Here is a 24,359-nt window from a genome sequence, read left to right as displayed (position 1 = left end):
AAGTGAGCAGAACCAGGAGAACATTGTATATAGGAACAGCAATATTGTATGATTATTAACAGTAAATGACTTAGCTATTCTCAGCCATACAATGATCCAAGAAAATTCTGAAGGACTTACAATGAAAAATGCTATCAAGCTCCAGAGAAGATAGACTCAGAATGCAGATCAAAGCATACTTTTTAAAAATTTCCTTTTTTTGTCGGTTTTCTTTCACAACATGACTAATGTGGAAATATGTTTTGCATGACTGCACATGTATAACCTATACCTACTTTTTTCCATGTTAGGAAAGGGGGGAGGGAGGAAAGGAGAGAATTTGGAATTCAAAATTTTAAAAAGTGAACATTAAAAATTGTTTTTACATTTAATTTGGAAAAATAAAATACTACATTTTTTTTAAATTGCCTTTGTTCCTGGGAGAAATATAAGGTTATTAAATTAATTCAATTGATTAAAAGCTATCAAATTTGTTATCTTTCCACCAAATTATTGACTCAACTAATTGTCTATTTGCATTGTTTGTTCCCTATGTACATACTGGTGAACAATACACGTAAGTTGGCTATGCAACTGCAAGTCAAAATCTGGGCAATAGACATTATTCATATACTTATTTTTTTCTGGTGTATAGTCAAACCAAACTCATTTGAATACTGGGAGATCACTTCCAGGAGGCTCTGCATCATTCCAGTGTTGCTTGAAGCAAACAATATGATGTCCTCTGGAAATGGGAGTAAAATTTGGAAAATTTCACTGGTCATAAGCAACATCTATTCAACTTGGACTCTGAAATGTATTTCATCTGTCACAGTAGCAATAACTTTGGAAAATATCCTGTCTGCTGGTTTTCTGTCTCATCTGATGCTTATGATAAGAGGTTATCTTTGTTGAAATATCTTTTAAAGACTTTTGAATGATTTTTATGTGTATGTGAAATTTTTGAAGAGATTCTTTAAAGCAGGAATTTTTTTCTAACAAATCAGATAGTTTTTGATAATTGACAAGCAATGAGTTTAGTGGAATCTTTTATTATTTACATTATTCAATCAATTTCATGACATAAGGATATGTTGTTTTGTGGATTACCACTTAGGAACACCTAGCTGTTTGCTACTGGTATCTTCATTTGGGATGTCCTCAATACATTCATCAATTGTTATCTTAACATTTTTTTGGATGTGAAAGTAGGCCTTTGGGCAGTTGTTGTTTCTGTTCCCTTACTCATCATTATTCAGTATTAAGATTTTCCCTATTTTTGCTATGTTTCCCTCCATCAGATACCTTGGAATAGATATGCAGACATGCAAACGATTATGTTTATTCCACATATTTCCATTCTGTGTACAATTTTTCTCACTAGCCGCTTTTCCCATATTTATTTTCTTAATGCAATTTCTTTCTTTGGGACTATCGTGTTAGAGTTTAAGTGCATAGTCAATTACTCTGTTATCCTTGATGGTGAAAATACTCTTTTGCAGACCTTTTCCAATTTTCTTCTATTTATTACCTTCCTTTCATTTTCATTCATTTGCCCTTCTGGTGCCTTTATTTTAGCTGGGTATTTGGGCAAAATTCCTTGAAGCTGGATTTACTCTTCACTGTTTCTCTTCTGATTTATGAGATCATACTGCTCATAATCTTCTGTTGTTTGATAAATGAGTTTACGTTCTATACTACCTTTCACGGTCTTCTGTCTCCACTTGTCTAGTAACAAAGTAGTTTCTGACAATCAGTAGGATCCTTCATCCCCCATTTTATGACAATTGCTGACTCCTTTATTTCCACTGCATCATAATCCACAAACATCTTGGGAGTTTGTCTTGCACCTTATTGACTATCTTTGCTCTCTATTTACCCATAGTCCAATGTGATGAATTGTTTTTAAAACAAATTCCTTGCCTGTCCCTGCATTCATAAGATAATTGGTTATTCTTATCAATCAGATTTTCCTAACTATTTTTTTTATCTTTTACATATTTTCATATCTAAAGTGCTAGTATGTTGAATAGCATGCTCACTTCCGTATTCTTTTAGGAAAAATGTTTAAAAAGCTTCATTATTGTTGAAGTTCCTTCTCTTTTCACTGATGACCAGAACCAGGTTTGCAGAATAAATAATTCTGTGTTACATCTTTATCTCCTTTGAGATTTGAAATAACATATCCCAAAACTTCCTTTGTTTTCTTATTGGCAAAGAGTAGTCCTTGGTGACTTGAGTTGATTTTGCTTCATGGCTAAAGGTCTTTTTACTTAAGTGACTATAAAATTTGGGTTTTGACATTGAAATTGTGATGCTTAACAACTACATCTTCTCAGTATGTGATCTTTAGATTTTAGGTTTGGTCTAACTAACACATCATTTGCTGGTATTTCTAAAGTGATTGGGAGAATCATATTTTAAATTTTCTACCGTGTTTTTAACAGTCCCCTAGTGTCTAATTCAGAGTACTTTTCTAGTCTATAAATAATGGATTTGAGTTAGCAAATGTAATAATAGCTATGATGACATTTATAACAACAACAGTAATAGCCAACATTTGTGGAGCATAAGATATATAAAGTACTTTGAATAATTTTATATCACTTTATTCCTACAATGCAGTAAGGTTGGTGCTATCATTAATCCCACTTTGCAGAGAAAACTCTGTTTAATTTACTTGCCTATGATACTAATAGGAACATGACTATATTTGGATATGATTCCAGGGTTCTGGGTTCAACTCTGACTCTCTTTCTACTGCAAAACACCATCTTTCATTGTCATAAGTTCTGAGTAAATTAAATCCAAATGATCATATTTTATTCTCTGCTTGGCACACTACCAGGCATGTAGTAAGCTCCTGAATACTTGTTGATTGGTTATATTACTAACATTTCTGTATTCTATTCCTGTGCTTTGGGAGTTATTTTCTATATATCACATATCTTTCGTATTTCACAGGGATGACACAGAGTTTAGCTACAGTGCATTTTATTGGTCAGTAGTTCACACCTTCATTGGAAAGATTTCATAGAAGCTTAAAAAATCAGTAGTTATAATCTGTCTTCATTGGTTCAAAGGTTTTAGTAGCCACCTGTCCTTGCTTTACTGAATGTCGGGGTTTAATGTGCTTGGATCCAAGTCTTGGTTCTGTCAGTCCTATGCCCTTAAGCAGGTTGTTCAGTCATGTCTGACTCTTTGTTACCCCATGGACTAACTGTCACTGGGGTTTTCTTGGCGAAGATACTGGGGTAGTTTGTATTTCCTTCTCCAGATTTATATAGGCAAAAGTTGAGTGATTTGCCCAGGGCTACACAACTAGTAAATGTCTGAGGTCAGATTTGAACACTGGTATTTCTGACTCCAGGCCCAGTGCTTTATCTACTGTACCACCTTACTGGGCAAATTACACAATATCTATTATTCCTCAGTTTCTTTAATATATGGGGAAGGAGAGGTATGATGATGCCTAATGGCAGGAGACTGGACTAGGGCTGTATCTAAGCTTCATTCTAGTTGGAATATTTTCTGGTTCTATACCTTTAATCCTACATATCTGTCAGTAAAACTCTTTAAAAAAAATCTGGGATGGAAGGGTACAAGAAACCTTTCACAAGTACCTTATGTTAGAGGCAAAAGGAATGCTATAAATGTTATTTCCTTTACATTTTTAATGTTACTCTCAGCAGAGTACAGACAACCAACTGGTGAAACATTTAGTGGTTTGTTTGATACTAAGAGAATTTGTACTGTACTTCAAAGGAATACTGACATTCACAATTATAAGGAGTCAGAGGGGCAACCATAATGACTCTAGAGCAGATTGCAGGCCATGCAACTGGGAAATGATTTTAAATTGCTACCCCACTAAATAAAAGATGAATCATTTATGTGTATGAAATTGTTTCCCAACCAGATGTGCAGGTAGTAGAATGAGATGTTTTAGAACAAATTTAGCTGATCAACAAAATTGAGCTCCCTCAGAGCTTATAATTACTGTACTGGAAATTTTTTTTTAAAATTACATCTATGAGCAAGTATCTGATTTTATTTATTACAAGAATTTCTTAAAAGTGATGGTAATTTTGTCCTTGATATATATGACCTCTCTGAGGAAGTGTGCATTTAAATACAATATTACATGATAGAATGCATATAGTCCTGGATTGGGAATCAAGAAAACATGAGTTTGAATCCTGTTTTTGATACTTAGCCATTTAACCTCTCTAAGTCTTGGTTTCATCATCTATAAATTGTGAGAAAGGTGTAACAACCTGTAGTATCTTCTTTATAGGATAATTATAAGATGAAAAAGATAATTTAATTTAATGATTTCACAAGCCTTGAATTTTTATGTAAATTCTACTTATTATTAATTCTTAGTTCAAGACAAGGTTACTATTTACTTCAGGAGAATTTTGAAAGCAAACTATACTCCCCTCCCTATTGTAAGTGCTAACTACATTTCAAATGGAAGATCTCATTCAGAAAGGACAATTTGATTATCTATTAATAAACTAGCATTTAGATCCACTGAGGAAGTTTCATAGAAATGGATAGGTAGAAATATAGTCAAAAATAAAAAAGAAAAGTTCATTTGATTTTTTTTTCTCCTGAAGAGCACTGAATTATTGAAATTCAATATTATATACTAAGAAAGTAGAGATGGGATTTTCATTAATTTCATACTATTTTTGGAAAAATCATTTGCTTTATCAAGATCAATAAACACTGAATTTCAAACAATCTGCCTCTACATGACTCCTTCTACTTTGAAAAATAAATAAATTGTGTAATATGATCAACAAGCTAGAGGACTAGACATTTTCTTTGATGTTCGCCATCTCTCAAAACTCTCCAATATAAAAATCATTTGCAAGATCTAAAGTAGAATTGAGCCCAGTTAAAAGTAAATTCCTCAGCATGAAAGTAGACTGAGACATCTTTGGGGATATGTGACCTTAACATTAAAGATCGAAATGGAGAACATACACATTTTACATCTAATGACAAGAGAGAAAGTCTTACCAAACAACAGATTGCGAAAATTTCAAAAGGTAAAATAAATAATTGATGACCTGAATTTGAAAGTTAGTATACAAAATATCTGGATTAAGAGGGTAGTGGTTAAATGGGGAAATATTCATATACAATTTATTATATATGTATATACACATATATGTATAAAATTTATATATAGATAGATATACATATAGTTTGTCTAAAGTTTCTGAGATAAGGGCTTGTTATCCAAGATAAACTTGAACTCTATCTCTGTATATAGATGTGCATAATTATTTTTATAGAGAAGTTTATTCATATCCTTTAATAATCTCTTTAATCTATTTATCTAATGATAATTTATTTATCCATTGTGTATCTATGAATCTATCTCTGTGTGTATGCATTTGTCTATGTATCTATAAATCCAATCTTCCCTAATAGATGAGGGGTCAAAGGATGGGAACAAATTTCAAAAGAAAAAGATTAGACAAAAATAACCATATGAAAGAATGCTCCAAATCAGGAATAATAAAACAAATGTGCATCAATATACATTTGCAGTATGACTTATTCCATAAAATTGGCAAAGATGACAAAATATAGGAATGGTCAATGATGAAAGGGATGTAGGAAGATACAAACATTAATGCATTATTGCTGGTGATGTGAATCAATACAAACATTTTGGAAAAAATATAATTAGGCAAAAAAAAATGAGTAAAACGTCCATGCCTTTTGACCCAAACATTTTGCTACTAGTCTTAGGAGGCTATTAAAAAAAAGAATCCCTCACCTCATATACACCAACTGTTTACAGCATTTTAAAATGTTAACAACATTTTTAATAATGGTGGAAATACAGTAGATGCACATAGACTAGGGAATAGCTAAACAAATTTTGGCACATAAATGTGATAGGATATTGCTATGCTTTAAGAAAAGACATTTATGAAGAATACAGTGAAGCATGGAAAAACTTACATTAACTAATGCAGATTGAAATAAGAGCCAAGAAAACAATATGTATAATTACTACAGCAATGTATAATTACTATAATAATAAAGGGAAAGAACCACAGCAACAAAACAATCAAAAGTGGATGTTGCAATATTACAGAGAAGTGTAATATCCCCAAACAATGTGTAATTATATAAATAAAATGACATAAAATGTCCATTCCCTTTAACCAAAAGATTCCATTGTTATAAATATACTCCAAGGAGATCATTGCTAAGAACAACCATGATTTAAAGTGATGAGAGGTCCATGAGTGTAAAACATTGTACATATTTTCAGGACTTTTTTTTTGCTGTATTAATCAGCTTTGCTAACTGTCCCTTTCTCCTTTTAGCTTTTTTTTCTTTAAAAATACTATTTGTTATATGTGGTAGCTATCCAGAAAGGGGGATGGAGAGGAAGGTGTGAAGGACATTTTTATGTGATGTAAACAAGTTAAAATATATCTATACAAATTTAATTTACAAAATAAACAGCCTACGGTCATCCTAATATTGAATCTCTCTCAAAATATGTGTTCTTAAATATCCACAGAGAGATTTTTAAAATGTATTTTATTATGAACTTAACATCAAAGAAACATAATTTTAACACATATAGAAGCACAAAAGACTTTATGCAAAACCATGATTTTTAAGCTTACATATATTTTTTTCAACAATTATAATTTCCTATGTCTAGTATGAACCAAAGATATTATTCCTAATGTCTTAGATAATCACTCACCATACCAATAGTGAAACCAGTTGATTTAGACTTTACAAATCAGCATCTACTTTGCTCTCATGTTAAATTATATTTCTCATATATTTGTGGGATAAATGTAAATGTCTCACCTCAAAGCACTTTAAATTTACAATTGGTAACCTAGTCTTTAAAATAAGTTCTAGAACTCATATCCCAAAATTATGGATATTTATCCTTTTCTCAGAATTTTACTCTGAATTTAGTTCAACACAGGTCACTGGATCAGTTTTGAAAGCCCCAACATATCAAGTTCCTTTTTTTGAAGATAATTTTAGACTCTAAATTCTAGTAGGTTAAAAGATAAATGTACAGAGCATTTTTATTTTATAGGGAAGTCTAATCTCAAAAGGCTTTCACTTAGCTTCAATATTCTGAAATCATCAAAGTTATTTGAAGGACATTGCATATGGTTCTAAATTTAAGACATTACAGGAGAAAAAAGAAAGGGTCTATAACCACTTCATTGACTATGAAAAGGGCACATATTCTCAAATAATTATTTCCAGTACTTTTTGAGCAAACACTTTAATCCATTGGAATATTAAAACATTATTTTATGTAGATTTTAAAAAGTTAAAATAATATTCCATTTTAGGGACAGGGATTAGATCTATGGTTATAATGGTATAGGAAATTCTCAGGTGAGGAAATTCCCTCTTCCAATGCAGCTTGAAAGATTTTCTGAAACTTAAGTCTCAGAGCTACTTAGAGTACAGAGAAATTAAGAGACTTACTCAGGTTCGCATAACCAGTATTTGTCAGAGGTAGCATTTGAAAGACTGTCCTGGATTACAGGCCATCTCTCTATCTCTTAAGTCACACTACCTCTCTAATATGTTATCTTAAATAAGTTATTCAATTCATTAAGATTCCATGCCCTGCCACTAGAGGTTAAGGATATGCCACAGCAACTTAACAGGAGATATGATTTGTCACACAGAAGAGGAATCACTTTGCTTGGCCTCACAGAATTAGGAAAAATGGTTGCAAGTTACAAAAGCAACTTTAGGCTTAATGTAAGAATTTTTTCTCCAAAATTCGAGAAGTCCAAAAGTGGTATAAGGTGCCTTAGAATGTAGGGGATTCTCATTCTCATGTAGATCTTTGTATTGAATTAGATGACCACTGAGGTTCACATTGTAAGATGCTTTAAGCAAAACAAATAGGTTTTCTCAACCCAAAAATTGAGGAATTCATTATTTTTCTTCCTTAATAGTATTTTTCCCAAATACATGTAAAGACAGTTTTCAACACTCATTTCTATAAAATTTTGGGTTCTCAATTTTTCTCACTCCCTCCCTTCCCTAACCTCTCCCTTCCCTACCCCCTCCCCAAGACAGCAAGCAATGATATAGGTTATACATGCAAAATCATGTTAAACATATTTCCACATTAGTCCATTATTTTTCTTCCAAACAAAATACATCCAAGGTAAATTCAAATTATCCTGGTCCCAGCATAGTCTAAAATAAATTTATATGTTCAATGAAGAGTGTAAACCATACATGTGACAAATTCTGCTTTTATCTCCAATTCATCCCTTCAGTATGGGTGTATGTGAAGCTCCAGAACTGTGAGACTTACTATGAAACCCAGGAACAAGGAAGTATGTCACCAATTTATATTTGTGGGCCTCTTCTCCTACTTACTTGATTAGGATTTTCTTTTGTCTCCAGCTCTCAGCTTATACACAAAATATGTGAATGCTTTGCAAGGAGTTTACTCATCTGAAGACACATCAGGGGCTTGAAGCCACATGTGACCTTCCAGGTCCTCAAGTGAGACCTTTTGATTGATTCTTGGATTCAGAGGGCCACATGTAGCCTTGAGGCCTCAGGTTCCCCCCTCCAAGTTACAAATGATGCTTGTATTTTGATAAGGACATGTTGAACCCTTGTAAGAATAAGAAGGATATGATTTCCAAATTGGGATAGAGCTGAATCACCAACGAGTGAATACATCTATTGAGACTATAGTCACAGGCTTATCTCACAATCGTTAGAGTAAGAGATTCCCAAGTCATGCTAGCAAGATGGCCAGAAAAGACAACCAGGGAAGTTTTGAATTTCTGGCTGTATTTTTACAAATATAACTACTATTCAATCCTATTCAACGTAAATTCATAAGGGACCTACTCATTATGTTCAAGACCTTTCTTATATTCTCCTCACATTGCAGGGATGCCAGTCTGTCTATAAGCATCCATTACTCTGTGAACAATTAAGAGAGTAGTGAATTGTGCTTTTATTTAATCCCATGGTTTCTTACAACTTTGATTTTTCTCCCAATTAAGTGGTTTTAACAATTGATAAAAAGTCCTTTCAATTATTTTATTTAATGTATTTTATCACCATCATTATTATTGCTATCATTATTATTTTAAATAAAAGTGTTTCAGGTGAAGGAACCTTTTTCAATCATGCACTGTTATGACCAATTTGTAGGTCACATTTGGAAAGTGTCCTACTGTCAGTTGTCATATTTGATTTCTAAAGATTTTGCCAATTGCACATTGTGATGAATTACTAAGAAGTAGAAGTATTTAGTTCATACCCACAAATGTAGTTATGCTGTTAGATAAGGTCAAATCACCTATTATTTGTAATTATAATTAGGTGACATCTGAACAATGAGCTCTAACCTGTTTTAATTAATTAACCCTTGAAAATTACAGTAATGGATAGCCAGTCTACAGGCATAAATTAATGCCTCCAAGAATTTATACTAACATTTTCATTTATTCCTTTAGCAGTTCACACTATGTAATAAGAGATCAGGATCTTCTCATTTTACACATTGCTACCAACAATTCAAAAGAATTTTGATTAAAAATAATGAAAGAATGAGGTTTCACTTAAATTTTAAGAACTCAATATTTTCCACTCCCTCCCCATTCCAGTGACTGGAGCATATGCAAAAATCAATCATATTATATATAACTAGATTCTCATATTAACAATTAGATTAAATGATAAGAACAGAGAAATATATATTTTCACTAAATCATATCTATCATTACCTATTCAAAAGAACCTAACTTCTTTGAGTAAATTTTCTTTGACTTGCACAATCCCACACTAATAATTTATTGGATTTCTGTACTTGCAGATTATTGCAATATAGTGATATTTTTATACATTTTGAAATATGTCAAATCATCAGGTATCAAGAGAGATAGTGACAGTGTAAAGGAAGCTCAAACCATTGAAACCATGGATCTATGAAGTATTAAAGTCCGTATGTCAGTGTCAATTTCTTCATCTACTATGTATTCTTTCATTATATTTGACATTTACATATCACTTTGCAAATATTGATTCATTTAATTGATATAACGGCCCTGAAAGAGAGTTACAACAGATCTTGTTTTCATTTTACATATGAGAGAGTCAAAGCTCAGAGAGATTGAATGATGTCCATGGTAGCATACCTAGGAAATATGAGAGGCAGAATTCAAATCCACAACTCACTTAACTACAGGGCTATTTCCCTTCAAATATTTCTTTCTATATCATAAAACATTTGGAAATGTTTCTTATAGCTTTATTTCCTGAATACCTCAGGAGCTGAATTGGGGCAAAAGCATAATATGCTACTCTAAACATATATACACACATGCATGTGTATATAAATATATATATATATATACATATGCATACATATGTGTATATATATATATACACACACATATAAATACATGCGTGTATATACAGGGTGGTCATAAAGTCTGTGTGCAAATTAAAATAGTTGTAACTTTGTAACTATATGTGATAGAAAGAATCTGTAAAAAGCAATAGGAAGAAGAAACACTTAATTTTTTGCTATTCTTGTTAACTTTCAACATGTCCATGGCGGCTGGTAAGCAGGGACTAGAGTGAGCTCCGTACCCGAGTCCCTCCAAAAACCTATAAAAAATGGCTCTGAACCAATTCTAGAATGGCAGAACCCACAGAACAGCAGAGGGAAGCAGGGCTCCAGCCCAGGACAGCCTGGATGGTCTCTGGGTGAGGTTTATTCCACACGGAGCTGGGAGCTGGGAACGGAGTGGAGCAGAGCCCAGCCTGAGTGGCATGGACCATCCAGACAAGAAGCTGGGCGGAGGGGGCCCTAGCGCCCTGAATATGTGAGCTGCGGCAGTTACCAGACCCCTCGACCCACAAACACCAAAGACTGCGGAGAAGGTTAGTGGGAAAAGCTGCGGGAGTGGAAGGAGTTCTCAGTTCGGCTTCCAGCCCTGGGGGCAGCGGAGGTGGGGCAGCTACAGCTGTTGTTACTTCCCGCTCCAGGCCCACCTGGTGGGAGGAATTAAGTGGAGGATCACAGCAGGAGTGCAACAGCCTGCTGAAGATGTAAGCCCAGTCTGGACTGGGGGTTCTCGGGGAAGGAATAGTGAGGGTCTGACAGAGCTGGCACATCCCCCCCAAACGTGGAACATAGAACTCGTTAGTCTACAAGCAGTCATACCCCACTGAAAAACTCAAGGGTCAAGTTAGTTGGTTGGGAATATAGCCAGGCAGCGAAAATGTGCCCAGATTCAGTCTCAGACTTTGGATTCTTTCTTTGGTGACAAAGAAGACCAAAACATACAACCTAAAGAAGACAACAAAGTCATAGAGCCTACAACAAAAGCCTCCAAGAAAAACATGAACTGGCCCCAGGCCATAGAAAAACTCAAAAAGGATTTGGAAAAGCAAGTTAGAGAAGTAGAGGAAAAATCGGGAAGAAAAATGAGAAGGATGGGAGAAAACCATGAAAAACAAGTCAATGACTTGCTAAAGGAGACCCAAAAAAATACTGAAAAATACATTGAAGAAAACAACACCTTAAAAAACAGACTAACTCAAATGGCAAAAGAGCTCCAAAAAGCCAATGAGGAGAAGAATGCCTTGAAAGGCAGAATTAGCCAAATGGAAAAGGAGGTCCAAAAGACCACTGAAGAAAATACTACTTTAAAAATTAGATTGGAGCAAGTGGAAGCTAGTGACTTTATGAGAAATCAGGATATTATAAAACAGAACCAAAGGAATGAAAAAATGGAAGACAATGTGAAATATCTCCTTTGAAAAACCACTGACCTGGAAAATAGATCCAGGAGAGATAATTTAAAAATTATTGGACTCCCTGAAAGCCATGATCAAAAAAAGAGCCTAGATACCATCTTTCAAGAAATTATCAAGGAGAACTGCGATATTCCAGAGGTCAATGGAGCTAGGATTAAAACCCAGAATCACCTACCCAGCAAAACTGAGTATCATGTTCCAAGGCAAAATATGGATTTTTCAATAAAATAGAGGACTTTCAAGCTTTCTCAGTGAAAAGACCAGAACTGAATAGAAAATTTGACTTTCAAGCACAAGAATCAAGAGAAGCATGAAAAGGTAATCAAGAAACGGAAATTGCAAGGGACTTACTAAAGTTGAACTGTTTTGTTTACATTCCTACATGGAAAGATGATGTGTATGATTCATGAGACCTCAGTATTAGGGTAGTTGAGGGCAATATGCATATATATATATATATATATATATATATATGTTTATGTATGTATATAAGTGAATGTGTATGTATGTATATATCTATGTGTATATGTATGTATGTGTATATATATGTGTTTATATATATATATACATATGTAAAAGAGAGAGAGCAGACACAGGGTGAGTTGAAGATGAAGGGAAGATATCTAAAAGAAATAAAATGAAATTAAGGGATGAGAGAGCATCATACTGAGGGAGGGAGATAGGGAGAGATAGAATGGGGTGGATTATCTCGCATAAAGGTGGCAAGAGGAAGCAGTTCTATGGAAGGAGGGGAGAGGGCAGGTGAGGGGGGAATGAGTGAACCTTGCTCTCATCAGATTTGGCCTGAGGGGGAATACCATACATACTCAGTTGTGTATCTTACCCCACAGGAAAGAAGAGGGAGGAAGATAAAAAAAATAAAAGTGGGGGGGATGATGGAGGGGAGGGCAGATGGGGGTGGAGGTAATCAAAACAAACACTTTGGAAAGGGGACAGGGTCAAGGGAGAAAATTCAATAAAGCGGGATGGGTTGGGAAGGAGCAAAATGTAGTTAGCCTTTCACAACATGAGTATTGTGGAAGGGTTATACGTAATGATACATGTGTGGCCTAGGTTGAATTGCTCAGCTTCTTAGGGAGGGTGGGTGGGAAGGGAAGAGGGAAGAGAATTTGGAACTCAAGGTTTTAAAATCAGATGTTCAAAAACAAAAAATGTTTTTGTATGCAACTAAAAAATAAGATACACAGGCAATGGGGCATAGAAATTTATCTTGCCCTACAAGAAAGGAAGGGAAAAGGGGATGAGAGGGGAGGGGGGTTATAGAGGGGAGGGCTGACTGGGGAACAGGGCAACCAGAATATAAGCCATCTTGGAGTGGGGGGGAGGGTAGAAATGGGGAGAAAATTTGTAATTCAAACTGTTGTGAAAATCAATACTGAAAACCAAATATGTTAAATAAATAAATTTAAATAAAAAAAAACTTTCAACATGTCCACCATCATTACTAATAGAAAAGTTGATACAATTCTGGAGTTCATGGAAAATATTTTCAAGCTGATTTTCAGTAATGCCAGCAATCACATCATGTTTTCATCCACTTGGATATGGAATTCCTATGTGGGGCTTCTTTCTTGTACTGCATTCTAAACCTTCTTTGGACAGCAGTGGTACGTTTTAGTGCAGTCAATCAAAGAACACAGTTTACTTTCTCTTCTAGTGAAGCCATGGGTCAACAGTAATCTTGATAATTTTTAAGTTGAATTTCTAAAAATAAAAATAAAATAAACATAAAATTTCTAAAGACAAAAATAAGTTAGATATATCAAGCTTTCTAATCCTTGTTACAGATTTTTTCTATCACATATAGTTACAAAGTTACAACTATTTTAAATTGCACACATATTTTATGGACACCCTGTATATACACATACATGTGTATATGCACATACATGCATATAAACACATATACACAAGCATACTTCATACATATTAATATGCATGCATATGTATATATGTGTATACATATATGTATATATATTCAATTAAATGAGAAAGCTAGAGGAAAACAGTGAAAAGAAATGACAGTCAGGACAGGGGGAATTGAAAAGGAAATTAGCAGCTTGCACAAGAGCTACACAACTTTAGCCAAGGAACAAAGGTCCTGAGAATTAAATGAATACTTTTTATACCCACATAATTCACTCACTCCCACACCCTCTTTCTATGTAGAACACTTTTAACTGCCCTAATAATGACAAAATTCGTAGAAGTTATCTATAATGTAATAAGAAGTATCATCTTCTCATATAGAGAGGTAAAACCTTATTCAGTCTCTTAGAATTTCTATCCTATGTTTACATTTTTGTTCTTTTAAGTCTTGTATTTGAAAGTCAAATTTTCTATTCAGCTCTGGTTTTGTATCATGAATGCTAAAAATTCCTTTATTTCATTAAATATCTTCTCTCCCTTGAAGGATTATATTCAGCTTTGTTGGGTAGCTTACTTTTGATTGTAATACCAACTCTTTTGCTTGCCAGAATATCATATTCTAATACCTCCAGTCATGGAATGTGGTGGCTGATAAATCTTGTATGATCCTGACTGCTGCTCCATATTGTTTGAAAGATTTCTTTCTGGCTTCTTGTAATATTTTCATTTTGACCTGGGAGCTTTTAAGTTCAGCTATAATATTCCTTAGAGTTTTCATTTTGGAATCTCAGGTGGTGATTGGTGGATTCTTTCAATTTATATTTTACTTTCTCTTTCTTGTATCATGGGGTGGTTTTCTTGATAATTTCTTTAAAAATTATTTTTAGGCACTTTCTTTGATCATGACATTCAAGTAGTCCATTAATTATTAACTTTCCTTGATGTATTTTCCAGGTCAGTTGTTTCTCTAATGAGATAGTTCTCATTTTCTTCTATTTTTTCCCATTCTTTTGGCTTCATTTTATTGTCTTGGTGTCTCCAGGAATCATTCATTTTCACTTACCCAATTCTAATTTTTAAGGAGTTATTTCTTGAGCAAACTTTTGTATCTTTTTTTTTCATTTGGTTAAAACTGCTTTTTATGGAGTTATTTTTAGTGAAGTTTTGTTTTCTCTCTTTTGCTATTCAGAAAATTCTAGGTTTTTTAAATGTTATTTTCTTCAATATTTTGTGCATTGTTTTTTACCAAGCTGGCAAATACCTTTTCACAATTTTTATCCTTTGCTCTCATTTCTTTACCTAATATTCTTTACTTCTCCTATTTAATTTTTAAAATCATTTTGGAGATCTTTCAGGATTTCTTGTTGGGCTTGTGTCCAATTCACATTGTTTTTTCTTCAAAGTTTTGCTTGTAGGTGTTTTTACTTCAGTGTCTTCTTCTGAATTTGGTTCTTTATCTTCCTTGTCACCATAGTAGCTTTTTTATCATCAGATTTTTTATATTGTTTGCTTATTTTTCCAATGTATTTCTTGATTCTGAACTTTTATGTTAAAGTTGGGCTCTGTTCCTGGTGTATGTGTGTGGGGGAAGGAGCACTCTCTCAAGTTATAGTCTCCTTTGCACTACTGTTTTCAGAGTCAGGTCTGGTAGTTTGGAAGTTTCTGGTGCTTCCAAGGTGATTTGATCTGGGGAAAGCTGTGGTCATTGCTGTCCTGGTCTGCAATCTGGAACTTATGCAGAAAGATCCCCTTATCCTTTGGTATTGCAATCAATACTGCCTCACGGAGTCCCTGTTCCCTTGGAACTTGAAACAGTACTATTCCTCAAGTTCCCTGCTTGGGGATCTCTCTCCCTCTGGAAGGAAAGTGTGCCTTTCCACCCTTGAACTATGATGCAGATGTGGATACAGGCAGTGAATTTGTCAAACACAGTTTATTATTTAGCACAGTGGTCCTCTGTAATCTCTTTCTGACTAGATTCCAGGTCCCCTTACTATCTCTGGCTTGATAGATCCCAAAGCTGCTGCTGCTGCTTCTGTTGCCACCACCTAATCCCACCATGGATATTTCATCCAAGTGGGCTCTGGGCCAGCTTCCACCCTGAGTCACACATCTCTATTTCCATCCACTTAAGTCGTCTTGGGCTATAAGAGTATCTCATTCTGACCTTTTTTTTTTTTTGGTTTGTCATGCCAGAATTCAATTTGAGGTGTCTTGTTTGTTTGTTTTAGGGGATTTGGAGGGGAATATTGGGAGAGATCAACTAAGTGCTTTCTCTGCTTTTGTCTCTTTCCCCAGAAGAATATCATTTTTAAAATTGGACATTTTGGGCATACCACTTGGAGGCTCTTTTAAAAGTATATATGATTATCATAATTAATGTATTATCAAAGTCACAGCTGCATTGGGTCAATGGTGAGTTTCTCTTGAGGTCACTTAAATTTAGTCATTACTCAAAGCATTTACCCTTCTGTGAGGCAAAAACTGAGCACAGTGCCTAATTATTAGGAGTGATTTGCTATTAATACCAAAAACCCAACAATCACTAAGAAACCAATAATGAAGAAATTATTATCATTTGTCAAAACCAATTATTATGAAACAAGATACTAAACCTACCCCCACTGACTTCAAGGTAGTGAACTTTCTTCTGCCCTTGAGTCTTCTGAAGCTTACCCTGAGTGAAAAAGAACCTTAGATATGGGTTAAAAATCATTGTTTAAAAATATAAATTATTTAATATTCTAATCCTATTGTTAAGGAACCTGTAGTATTTTGAAATAAAAAAATGACAAAACCATTAAGTACTAATCATGAAAACTTCTGATTTTTTTTGCTTTGTTTCTGCTTGATTTAACCTGATATTATCCCCCAAATTAAAAATGAAATGTCTCTGAAAAATGTCTGCTAAACAGTGCATCCTTTGCAATGACTTTCAAAGCTCTAGCAGTCTTAGAAAATGAATTTTCTGGTTGTGTGGTAAAAAATTTCACTGCTGCTTTGACCCCTAATTGAGGAACTCTGTGCTTTCAGCTGCCATAAATCATCAGCATGGCCTTCAGCTAGCTAAAGCGTGTTTGCTACTTCTCATAGACCATATCAAATATGAGGTTCTTTAACCCTGACAGCCAAGCAGAGAGAAATACATGAGTTTTTAACTCTTTGGGCACTTGGGCTAGTTAGACTGGCAGCCAAGTGAAACAGAATATAGTTTAGTAGACCCCAGTAGAAGGTTAATGATCAGGTTTTCACTATTTGGTATTTTGGAAGTCTCTAGACATAGTCACTTCTATGAGATTCAAGAATAGGAGGAGGAAACATAAGGACTTTTGTAGGAAAAAAAAACTAAAGGCAATTTAAATAAAATAGAAATGCTCTCTTACTCACAACCAGAAAAACAAATCTGTAAGCAAAGGACAGCTTAGATAGGAGTTCTTAACCTGAAGTCCATGGACCGCTTGAGGATCTGTGTATAAATTTCAGGGGTTTGTGAACTAGGATGAGGGGGAAAGCCCTATATCTTACTTTTACTAAGCTGTAACCAAAGTTTATTTTTTCCTTCAATTATCAAGTTTAAAAAACGATTCTGAGAAAGGATCCATAGATTTCAGCTGTTTGCCAAGAAGGTACAAACACACTCAGAAAAGGTGAAGGACTCCTAGACTAAGGGAAGCTGCTAAAGATATAATGACCATTTGTTATTTTAAAATAAAACCAAAGACACATCTATGTTTTAATAGTCTCAGCTATCTTTACAGTCATCTCCCATTACATCCCTACTGAGATATTTACCTTTAGTGAATTAATATACCTACTGCCTCTCAACCTCCTCATGTCCCCACTATTCTCTTCTTAGGTTGCATTTTTTTGCTTCTGTTCTTTAATCATGGCATTGTTCCTGACCTGGAATGTCACTCACTTCTCTTGCATATCCAGATTCTGTCTATCTTGTGAGATGCAGCTCAAATACCATTTTATACTGTGGTATTTTCTGTGGTATTTTTTACTAACTACCTCAACGTGAGGTAACCCTTTCTTCTACTGGGCTCTAAGAGTGTTGATCATCTGTACTATTAATCTGCCAGGTCACTGTGGTGACCTTCTCTCCTTTAAAAATATTCTTCTTGGAGCAGCTAGGTGTCACAGTGAGTAGAACACTGGCCCTGGAGTCAGAAGGACCTGAGTTTAAATATGGCCTCAGACACTTGACACATTTATCAGCTGTGTGACCTTGGGCAAGTCACTTAAGCCCAATTGCCCTGCCTTCCCCCCTGCAAAAAAAGAAAGAAAATATTCTTCTTATGGACAGGAATTATTTTGTTTCTTGGTTTGTGTTTCTAATTTCTGTCATTGAACCTTGCATAGTAATTTATGAATATATTTTTATTGAAGTGTTTGGCCTTGTAGAAGTGTGGCACAATGGATAAAGTTGTGGAGATAGAGTTGGGAAGACCTGAATTTGAATGCCACAGCAGATACTATGAGCTGTGTTACACAGAGACAATCACTTAACTTTTCTGATTTTCACTTTCCTCTTCTGCAAAATGAAGGAAATAAACTTTATGACCTCTGAGTCACTTCTTGTCTTCTCCCTATTTGACTTCTTCCAGCTCTATACCTTCACTCCTGTGACCTCTGGAGTTGCACAACACTTATCTGATAATTGTCATTAAGCATTTGCTTTTTTATCTAAATTCTTGTGTTCATATCCCACACTAGATTGACAGTTCCCTGAAAGTTAAAATTTGTACTATTTGTAGTTTATTGGTAAACCATGTATGAATTGGAATTCTGGAATGTTTGTTGATTCATTGAATGATCATGCAGTTAGAAATGTTTCTTGAACCATTCATTGTCAAAAGGATCTAGGCATTCACAAAGGAACTATTTTCCTAGATGAAAATAAAAGAGGTCCTTTCAAAATTTGGTATCCACAGACAGAGTTTAGCAGAGAATTGCTATACTTTCTGGACCTAGGGGAAAACACCATAATTCTAAAAGTTTCATCTGAAGAAGACATGCCAACTACAAAACAAAGAAACCTATTTGATATTGTTTAACTAACATTTATATGACCTTAAGTAAACTCTCTGGGCCTCAGTTTCCTTATATGCAAAATGAGAGGATTGGACAAGATGTTCTCTAAGATCCCCCTCAGCTTTAAACTTATGATCCCATGAGCTTACATGTAGTTAGCACATAAGAAGAGAATATATGAATGTTGTGTGTATCTGTGATCTCAAGGCCATGTTTCCTATATCCAAAGGGGCAGATCACAATCTGTCTAAACCTCATTCGTTGCAATTTTTGTCAAAGACCTCCCATAAATCCTTTAGGTAAGACAGACAGATATACCAAGAGAAAGACAGACAGACAGACAGAGACAGACAGACAGACAGATAGATAGATAGATAGACAGACAGACAGACAGATAGACAAACATTTGCAAAGCTCTTCTAGAGTTAGCTAGGGGCAACTAGGTTGTACAGTAAATGGAGAACTGGTCTTTGAATCAGGAAGATTTCAGTTCAAATATGGCCTCAGACCCTCACTAGCTGTGTGACCCTAGGCAAGTCACTTATCCCCTAATTGCCTCAGTTACTCATCTGTAAAATGGGGACACACTGGAAAAGAAATGATAAAACACTCCAGTATCTTTGCCAAGAAAGTCCCATGGACAAATCCACGGGTTCACAAAGAGTTGGACATGACTGTATAACTGAACAACGAAAGAGGTAGTGAGGTGGCATGGTAGATAGAGTTCTGGGCCTGAAATCAGTAAAACCTGACTTCAAATTTGACTTCAGACATTTAATAGCTGTGTGACCCTAAGTAAGTCACTTAATCTCTCTTTGCCTCACCTGACCTGTAAAACTGGGGACAATAGCAGTTCTAGCAAGCAGGATTGTGAAGATCAAACTAGGTGATACTTGTAAAGTGATGAGCATAGTGTCTGGCACACAGTAGGTGCTACATAAATGTTGATGCCTTTGTCTTCTACCTATTTGTCAGGCACTGCTCACAGTGCTGGGAAAACAAATCCAAACAAAAATAATGACACTCCGTGTTCTCAAAATGCTTACATGTTAGTGGGGGCAGGGAGGAAAAGCCACACAAGTCATTAAAAGGGGGTTGAAAGGCTGGACAAAGCAGGGAAGATACCAGAAAGGGGACAAGGAACAGAAATGGTCTGGGCAACATTGATTGGTAAATGTTTGAAGACAGCAGGATGATTTGCATGAGTGCTTCCTCAAAAGGAGGTTCCGAAAGGAACATAGGAACCAAGAAAGGCATTAGAGGTAAGGGCGTTGCCAATGTGAAAAGAAGGCCAATGAACAAAGATGGTGGAGGGCATCATGGACTGGTTCCTCCATAGATGGTCTACCTCAAAAATACTCTCCTCTAGGTTTTTTGACATTCTGTGGGTGCCAGAGCACCACTCCATGAATTATCAAATGAGCTGACAAGAAAAAGCAATAAAGAGGATGAAGATGGATATCTTTATCCACATGTATCACATAATTCTATACCTAAGCATTTCTTTTTTTCTTCAGCTACACTTCAGGGTAGTGCTCAAAGGAGTCCAAAAGAGGAAGGTATCAAATGAATCCATGGTTTTTAATCTATCACACAAATGGAATTTTTTTCAGAGGAAACTAAGGATTATTACATTTTGGCACATTTATTAAGTGTACCAGTATGTGTGAAGAAATATTTTTGAATGAAGCTAAATTTTGCTAAAGAAAATGAATTTATTTGTAGAAACCATTAGAAGCAGTTCTTTCATTCTGTTTCTATTTCAAATGTTTTCTGTTCTATTTAAAATAAACAGCATTTGTTGATGCATTTTTTCCCTCAGCCATCCAAACCCATCCAGGACATTTAGCAAAGAAATACTTACTGAATTAGAATTGTTTTATGAGGAACAAATAACCTCATCCTTATTTTCATGAACAGATACTTATTAAATGCCTAAGGAAATGCTATTCTGTTAGCTTAAGGGAAATAGAGAAGATGGTCTGGTATTTAGATGGTTACAATTTGAAAGATACCTTGATGCAAAGCTTTTTTTAAAAAAAAATTCTTTGAGCATTTCAGTTGAAGGGAGGAAAAAGAAAGACTCCTAAAAATCAAGGCGACTAATTGGGAATATTAATTAAAGAAGCTTTTATTATCAATTAAATGAGCAAGTCCTATAAAAGGTGATCTTAAATTAACTTTGTAATAAGCAGACTAAGTCCTGGTAGAACAGAGTTAAATTAAGATTCTGTTAATGAATAGTTCTTTTAATTGTTAATTGAGTCAAGGAAGGTTTTTGTTGTCTGAAAAATAGCTTTTTGTCTCAGCATTTTCCTCCTCTTTAGATTGTTCTCAAAGGGTAAATTTTTAACAAACTAAGCTGCAATGGTAGGCATTTAAGTAAATGGTTTTTTCGTGATTTTACTTTATTCTTATTTACGAACTTGGCTTATGATCAACAATTTTAAAGTTGTATTTTCCTTGTAGTATTTCATCAGTATCACACACACACACACACACACACACACACACACACAAAACTTTTACATCAAAACCTATATACCAAATAAAGGTTTTACAAATAAAAAATGAAATCAACAATTTTTAGGCTCTATTTTGTATTTCTCCAGGTGATTGATAATCTGATTTTCCTTCCCAATTTAAAATTAAATCTCCAACCTTCTGTCAAACTGAACTTAATCTTTAGAGTGCCTTTCAGAGCTGCAGGATAGTCTTTGTAAATGAATTTCCTTGTTACATGATAAAAATTACACTGCAGTTCTGAAACCTAATTTGAGGTCTATTTACTTTCAGCTTCATAAATCATCAGTGCAGCCTTCAACAGAACTGCTCTCACCACTTCTCATGGATTGTAATATAGTGTATAACTATATAAAATAAAGGAACAATAACAGTCTTTGAAAATCCAAATTCAGGATATTACTTGTAAGGGAAGGAGATACATTCTGTTAGGATAATACCATGATATAAAACTGGAAATTCTGTTAAAGATGACTAATGGTTTTTGCATCTTTGAATGAAATGTGAAAGATTGTGAAGAAAGAAGCTATAACCTCCATGTGTGTGTTTACTTTATTTAAGCCTTTAGGATTTTTTTAGATTTTTAACTTTAGCGATTATAGCTCCAATTCCTTCATTGCTTCTTTCAAAGCTATCCTATAATTTCAGATCTTTAGATTTGGCACATCACACCTGTTAACTAGGCAGTCTATTGCATACTTACATTTAATTAATTAATTTCTTTTGTAAAACACAGAAGTCTGTGTGTATAAATGTGTGTGTGTCTGTGTGTAATTGAAGTTCACGTGCATGTTCTTGTCTTATCCATAGCTCCACCAGGTTGTTTTTCTTTTTGCCAGTAGCTGAAATTTTTCTACATACATAGATCAGTAAGTAGTATGCAACTCTTGGTGAGTTGCTTGATGCGCTGAAAAGTTAAATGATCTGCCCAGGATTATAGAAGCATCATGTCAAAGTGATAGGATATGAACTCAGGTCTTCCTAACTAAAAGATTAGCTCTTTATTCACCAGACCCTTACCTCACAGGATTGTTGTGGGATCCAAGTCTGATAGCATACATACAATGCTTTACAAAGCTTAAAGTTCTATATACATTCTAGATTTTGTTGGAGTTATTCATTTTTCATGATCTGCATTGACAGAAAGAATTTCCTCACATGAAAATCAAACTCTGAAACAACATAAAAAATGCAGTCTTAATGATGCTCACCTTTGTTTAGATATGAAAATATAAAGCTGCCTAAGTCTATATGGAACTCTAAGAAATCAATTTGATGTCTGCAGGATGCACTTTTCTCTAAGAACAAAAAGATAGCAACAGCCAATATACCTGAAATAAATCCTTCAGAGCCTGCCAGCTCTGAAATGGAGGTTTGGTTCATTTTTCTACTTTGCAGAATGTCCACCATTGTTAGGATTTTTCTATCACATGACCACATGAATAAATGGATAGACCAATGTGGAAGAATGTACATTATTAATAACATGAGCTTGAGAAAACTATTGTTGTGATGATATTAACTCATGACATAATGCCTTAGCATTAACAGAGCTCTTTTATCTTAAAAAAAATATGTGAGATACACTATAAAAATACTATTATCTTGTTTTAGAGATAAAAGTCAAAGAGGAGAAGTGACTTGCCAAAAGTCACACAACTAAAATCAGGATCAGGGCTTGAACACATCTTTGATTCCAAGTCACATTCATTTCTGAAGAATAGTGGAGTTGGTTACTGATTGGTTACTAAAGGAGGCCAGAAGGTCAGCATAAAACAGAAGTTGGTTTCAGAGAGAAATTCCTATAGCTCTGGTCTCAGCTGCCTTTATGAGGAATGCAGAGATAGAATTTTTTTTTATTATCTCAATAATGGGGTTAAATATTTCCCACCAGAACTTTATTTATGGATGACTAAACAAATCATTATCATGTCATTAACGAATTCACTAAGAAGATTTGTGAATATTCTAGGGCTGGATAAAATAGCATAGCGTCTTCTTCTACTTGGAAGCTCATAATCAGTGGATATATATATATATATATATATATATATATACACACACACACGTGTATACACACATATGTGTGTATATATATGCCATAATACATGCATGTGTGTATGTATACATATATATATGCTTATATTTATGCATGCATGCACACATATGTACTCTTTATCCATAATCCTGGTAAATTCCTAAATGCTTATTAATTGATTAATAGAAGTGAAAATCCAACTCTCTTATGTATCTCACTTGATTTCAGCATTCATTTTAATAGTAGAGAAGGCTCTTTGGGCCTCTTCATTATGACAACTGTTTTGCCTTAGTTAATTTTTTTTTTCAGGAAGTGAGGAACTGTTAATAGGATTAAGTTTGTTCATTACTTATTTATTTTTTTTAGAAAATTAATGTTTTGTTTAAACATGTAAAACTGACTCCTGAAATCATACAAAGTCTGCTTCTCATTTTTATCCTTTTTTGTAATTCTGTATTTCCTTTCATTTTTCATCTAGCTAGTCAATGATTATACTGCACACAAATGCTTCTGAAATGATGGCTCCTTTTAAAATCAGCAGTTTCCTTTCTGTTAAGAAAAAAACAAATCCATTTTATGATGTCATTGTGTATTAGCCATGTTTAGCATGTTCCTACTGTTTTCTTGAAGAAAATATTCACGATGTACAAACATGAAGCTTTAGGTACTCTGTAGGCCTTTGACACCTTTCATTTCTTGATCCAAATCATACTTCTTAATACATTACCATGCTTACTTGTACCCAATTTCACACTGAAGTCACAGGGTATGAAAAACTGTTTACTGGGAGGTTCTTACCAAATTAGATGTAGAATTCCTTTACTACAGTAATCTCCAAAACAGAGGTTGTCACCTAAGGCGAAGTCATCTAATCACTGATTTATCTGCTGCTCACGCTTACCATATACGATGCAATGAAAGATGACCAACTACTCAATAAAAACATATTCTTATTGCTCTTTGTTGTGCAAGGAACCCAAATTTACCAATGTCTTTGTTTGCTTTAAATTTCCATTTAGAGTTACCTTCCTTATGTCTTCTAGTTTCTTTTTTAAAACTG

Source organism: Trichosurus vulpecula, chromosome 7 (assembly GCF_011100635.1).
Source record: "Trichosurus vulpecula isolate mTriVul1 chromosome 7, mTriVul1.pri, whole genome shotgun sequence".
NCBI classification, from domain to species: Eukaryota; Metazoa; Chordata; class Mammalia; order Diprotodontia; family Phalangeridae; genus Trichosurus; species Trichosurus vulpecula.
The sequence above is the reverse complement of the archived record's forward strand: the minus strand, read 5'-3'. Positions refer to the sequence as shown.